General features: G+C 42.7%; 1 long non-coding RNA gene across 1 annotated transcript in view; it reads right to left on the reverse strand.

The window, feature by feature from the left end:
• LOC144158513 (uncharacterized) overlaps window positions 1-3,355 on the reverse strand; it is a 114,782-nt gene extending 111,427 nt beyond the window's left edge. The window contains exon 1 of the long non-coding RNA XR_013320105.1: window positions 3,317-3,355. This is a non-coding gene — a long non-coding RNA (uncharacterized LOC144158513). The remainder of the gene's footprint in view (window positions 1-3,316) is intronic.
• Window positions 3,356-6,000: the final 2,645 nt, after the last annotated feature.

Here is a 6,000-nt window from a genome sequence, read left to right on the forward strand (position 1 = left end):
CTATGAGGGGGAGTTTGTTGAAATTCGGTGGCATTTGCCCGTTATTTACATTAACACCCCCGCGTGATCACGTTCGGGCCGCGACAGCCTCGCCTTTAAACCCTCGCGCAGCGCGACGGCAGGCGAACGAATCGGGAGAGAAGGCGAGAGCGCGCAATGGCAGGCGAGTGAAAGGGGAGACGAGGCGAGAACGCGCAACGGCAGGCGAGCGACGGGGGAGAGCGAGGCGAGAACGCGCAAACGGCAGGTGAGCGAAGGGGAGACGGAGGCGAGAGCGCGCAAACGGCAGGCGAGCGAAGGGGAGAGGAGGCGAGAGCGCGTGACGTCACGGCAAGCGGAAGGGGAGAGGAGGCGAGAGCGCGCGACGTCACGTGGCGTACTACGTCATGGCGCCGTTGCTACGCACGCTCTCCCCTCCGCTCCGCGCCGTTGCTAAGGGCGAGGAGGCGCGCGCGCGATAACACCTGCGGCTGAAGACGGACGGTGGCAGAAGCGTGACTCAGGGTAGCGTAAGAAGTGCATTCGCACTTCAAAACTTTGGAAACTGTGGCATTAGAAGCAATCAAACGAAGTGTGCAGTATCAACTAGATTCTGCGCAGCTAGAATAAAACGGTACCACAATATAAAACAGCTAACGGCTGCCCCGGCGAAAATGTGGGGAATCCCTCATGTGGCTCCAGTTTGTGTTACTATTCAAAAGCGGTCGCAACCTTTTTTATTCTGGGAAAGATTCCCTTGCATTCCCTCTCCAAAAAAATAAAATATTGGGGGCCTCTTCACTTATGTATAATTTTTACCCAGCAAGTAGGAGTGAAACCGCGGGCGACATCGCTCGTTGATTGCGGGAAACTTGCAAAATTAAAAAAGCTATCATCTATGTCACCCTGCTCAAGCAATAAAGCAAACAATTTCCGAGAATTAAGTACCAATTTTAAAGCAGGGTAAGAAGCGACTAAAGGAAATTAATATGCTATGCAGCACAATGCTTCGCTAGTTCATTTGATATCTTGGCTGCGGGTTGATAGCAGCTTCATAGCGCATTGATCGTGATGTGATCTTGTAGGCAAGTTGAATGTTTAGATTGGAAAGGTGACACTTCGGTGCTCTTTTAGGCACCCTTTTTGGCGGCAGCCACACGTAGGCGCTACCAGGGAAATGCCACAACCCACAACGGAGCGGCACAAAGCGATCTCTTGAATGCACTCTCAAAGACACCACGAAACGGAATCTAGTTAGCCGAGCTTGTTGAAGCGAGGTATTATCCCCATTTGAAACCTTTTTTCGGGGCCTTTTTTATTTTAAGTGAAATTACTCTCTCCAGGGTTTCCATACGTTTACCGTGTAGAATTGGTGTTTGCGATAAAACACACTCAAGTTTAGGACTTTATTTATTCCAATCCACAGAAGGTGCAGCTCTTTTATGTAGGTCGTAAGGGAACTTTCCCACCCTACAGGATATTTGCCCGCATGGCGGTTTATTTTTCGGGCTGTGGAACGCAGAAGCCCGCTCCCATCATAAATGGAAGGCAGAAAGTTCCATCGCAGCAGACTGAGTTGAAAATGTGGCACTGCACGAGGTCGCGGGTTCGATTCCCGGCCGCGGCGGCCGCTTTTCTGATGGAGGCGAAAAGCAAAAACGCCCGTGTGTACGAGATTTCGGCGCACGTTAAAGATCCCCAGGTGGTCAAAATTAATCCGGAGCCCTCCACTACGGCGCGCCTCATCGCCTGCGTTGCGTCGGCGCGTTAAACCCTACAATCAATCAATGAAAATGTGGCACTGAAAGAAATATGGCGAGGTTATTTCAAAGCATCCGCCCGGATAGTGAATGAAACATAAACGACACAATTAGGCTTTAAGTGCACGTCTGCATTCAACACTCTATTAGCAGACAAAAAGCTGTGGTATCACATTGCGACTCCGGAGGAGTTTCTATTGATATTTAATATATGCAGCTACACGTGCAGTGTTTTCGTGCGGCAAATGTTTGGGGCAAGATTTCCGAAATATATACAAACGTGTTGGAACATACGGCTTTGCGTTTCATTAACAAGGGGCCTGATTTTTGGTCGTATTGTTTTGGAAATACGCATCTGTTATTATTTAAAGGAAAAACTGGAAATGCCCTCGTTCATCTTCGAACCCTTGAAATTCATTGTCAACGTAAAAAATACAATGACTACATAGAAAGCTTGGCGTCCATTGAGGAACTAAAGCCGGTTAACTTTATTTGCACCCCCGCAGTCTTGTATGCCAATCAACCAAGTGCAGGTTCCCTTCGTAACTTTACTAGACCTTGATTTTCAAATCTTCTTGAGCCTTGACGGCGATCTGGCTCAAACAAAAAAGCTGTTCCAATCCAGTGCCCCGGTGCCGCTCACTCTCTTGTAACAAGGAATCTGCCTTGATAATCCTGTTTTAAAATCCTTCAATGAACAGCATTATAAACAGCTTCTTACCAGTGTGTGTTATATTTTTAGGTAGAGTGAGAACCTGAAGCCTATCTGTTGGTTTTCATTGTATTGGCAATACCAATATATTTCTCCATTCTGAAATTCTATTAACAATATTGAACATTTTTCAGAGCCATACAAGCAGAAATCAAGCATACAAAGGTTTCGAAAGCTCATATATATATAATAAATGTTTGGAAACAAAAATACTCACAAAGACAGCGAGAAAATAAGGTTAGTAGACACAGAGACACATGATTATAACATTAAAAAGTGTACTGACGTTTTGGGAAGAGGACTTCCTTTCTCTGTTGAAAGGAAGTCCTCATCTTGAAACGTCAGTAAACTCTGATTCTGTTACGGTTTTAGTCGTGCGTCTCCGTCTTTTCGTTTCACGTATATATGTATATACATGAAATATATATATATATATATATATATATATATATATATATATATATTTATTTGTATATATATACATATATATATATATTTATATATATATATATACATATATATATATATATATATGTGTCTGTGTGTCTGCGTGTGCGTTCGTGCGCATTATAATAACTGACGAAGTGTACTTCCTCCGTCTCGACAAGCGAAGTTGCTTTGTTCAGATGGCTTAAGGCAAACGTTTTTGCAAAATTGTTAGCAGGTATTTACTTTGTTATTGATGTCTTGGTGTTTGCCATTTTCTCACTCATTTTCACGCGCACTTCGCTGCTTGTTTTTGTTCCTTAAGTTACATATAGCCTTACCTGTATTCGATCGCGTGTTCGTGTGACTGCATGTGCCTGTACGAGCTACAATTAACATTTGTGCTTGCCCTTTCAGGCATGTGCGTTTTATTTCTTACCACTGCTCCGGCACCTTCACAGCCGGCATATGCCCTAGCAGCCAGGAGGGCCAGGAAAAGAAAAGTAATCGCCACGTGGCATCTGAAAATCTGTGGAAATTTAAATTACACATGCCAAATTTAGGAGTACTATTCGTAAATGTTAACGTAAACCGTGTATTGCTGTGAAAAGCACGAAATCAAAATTCCGACCCAATGTGTACACCAAAACTCTGACGCGATCTGGCGTAGTTATATTTCCACATCCGGAAATCGCTTGTTACGCTTGCGTTACCCGAGATGTGGGGCATGCTCAAAGTAATTATATAAAACAATTTAGGTACTTGTTTAGTGTAGTTGTAGAGGTATAGAGCCAGGCTTCATGTGTTGAGCTTCCGAATTTACAATACCAGCCCAAAATAGGGCAAAAACAAGATGATTTCCACGAACATTCTCATCTTTTGGTCTTTTTATATGTTTTAACAGATTACAATCCGCATTCTAGATCTCATTCCAATCAAAGATTGCTCCACAAGAATATCAGCAGAGATTTTCCACAGAAACCTTGGCACAATCTATTGTATTTTTGTACCCTACAGAATCTCTGACACCTGAGCGAAACTCACAAAGAGCCTTGCCACGAATTCTAATGCTTTTTTTCCTCTCACAATAAGAAGCCACCTGGCGATGTTTTCGTTGAAGTAAGATAATCTTCATTTTCACTCGAAAGAACTGGAAATTTCTCCAGCCTAAAAGCTGCTCAAGAAAGCGTGACAGCGGTCCAGAAACGCTCACTTGAAGGGCCAAAAAAAACAAAAGTCGTGGGAAAAAAAAAAGAAATAGAACGAGAGCGTGGTTCTTTCAGTCATTAGTGATACTATATTTTTACACTTCCGTTCTAGCTGTTATCTTTATAACCTATATTCTGAATGTGCAGTTTTCTTCCTTTACGACCAAAATTTTACCTTCTTGCGCTTCATTATTTTGCAATGCTCTTCTCAAGCCCTATGTTTCTCACACTCCAAATCTAAAAGATGGGTCTTAAGCAATAAAAGGAGAATTGAAATACTGTGTTCAGGTTCACCAGTTTAGATTGCCTCCGACATCGCTATACTAACCCCAAGAAGAACCCTTTGGTGGTATTTCAAGCGATACTCTTTTCTGAATCCCGACCGTACGAATGTTTTACGCGTTTAGAGCATTACATCATATGTATTTGCTACACAAGCTACCAGACCATGTCTTTTATAAATAAAATACCTCCAAAAAGTGTTTCACAGCAGGCGTAGCGCCAATATTAGCATAAAGCCGGAACCAAGGCTACCTCTGTCAACCGAAGCCGCTCCACTAAGAACATTGCGACGTGAGGACAAAAGTTCAGCAGTGGCTGCATGCCGTTAGAGGAGTTGGAACACTGCTGGGGATCGCCTAAATGCTCCGTCTCTCCGAAGAACGTGAATGACAACTTTCTTTGATTCTTTTGAGGAGGACAAGCAACGCATTCTAAGGTATTTCAAAAGAACGTGTTGCTGGACGTGTTGGTTTAGGTTTACTAACATACTGTTAAGGCTGAAAGTTGGGTTAGTTGGTGTTGACTTAGATGCATATACTGAGTGGCGCAAATACACAACACACAAGAAAGAAGAGACAGACAAGCGCTACTCTTCCAGACCTTCAATCGCAAAGACAGCAACGCACATTTATTGATACATCCCGACATGCGCAATACACAGACCGAGATTGCAAAAAAATTTTCTTACCGAGAAGAAACCCATGCTGAATTCAAGAATCTGTAGGCGAAACCAAAAACGTCATGAATAGTTCAGTTAGAACAAAATTCCTGTGAGGCAATAGGAAAGCCCGTTTACAAAACCGTGATTAACAATTGCTATAAAATATTTTGTACTACGCAGGAAGTTTGAAATCAATGTGTCTTTTATCACAATGGCTTTTAGGTTGTGCATACGGCAGAAATCCTAGAGTTGCGGCATCGCTGTTCCCTACGTCGGTAGACGAAAACAAACGTGCAGCTCGTGGCCAATTAGAAAGAAAGTTAAACTCGAAAACTCTTTTAATTATTGCAAAATGATTTTAGGTTGATTCATTGAAGTAGTTCATATTCCGCAAATACAAAAAAACATTTCACAACATTATGTTTACTGCCTGATTACTCAAGAAATTTTCGTTGGCTTATATCACAAAGTCCAAGGCGAGAATTATTATGTTTTCGAATGGTTTCGCGACGATTTAAAGAAGGCACATAAATTCTTTGTCACGCCTGACAGCCTCAGAAAGAAAGTTTTCTGAACACTTACCAGAGTGTTGTGTTGCCCACACAAATACCTACGCTGAATTGCGGAAGCTTCACTACTGTAGATCAGAGACTTCCAAGAGCCTTTTTAAAGCAAATTCTACCAATCGTACCACGAAATCAGTATAACGTGATTTGACGCTTCTGTTTTGCTGTTAAGGCCCAATTAGCCCGCAAAAACATTCGCCTTACAGCATTTCTTTTTTTATCAGCTCCAAGCGGTGTTTTTTCGTTTTGGAACATCTGAAAGGACAATTCTATTAGAAGAGGAGCAGGCAATTATCCTGGCTAGAGCACTATTTTTGAAAGGGTTTCCTGAGTAACCTTGCTTTTGTGAGCTTTCTATCTGAGGATGATAGCCCACTACGCACGAATCCTCTTTATAAACAAAGTG

Source organism: Haemaphysalis longicornis, unplaced genomic scaffold (assembly GCF_048455015.1).
Source record: "Haemaphysalis longicornis isolate Haplotype H1 unplaced genomic scaffold, Haemaphysalis longicornis Haplotype H1 scaffold_10, whole genome shotgun sequence".
Lineage (NCBI taxonomy): Eukaryota > Metazoa > Arthropoda > Arachnida > Ixodida > Ixodidae > Haemaphysalis > Haemaphysalis longicornis.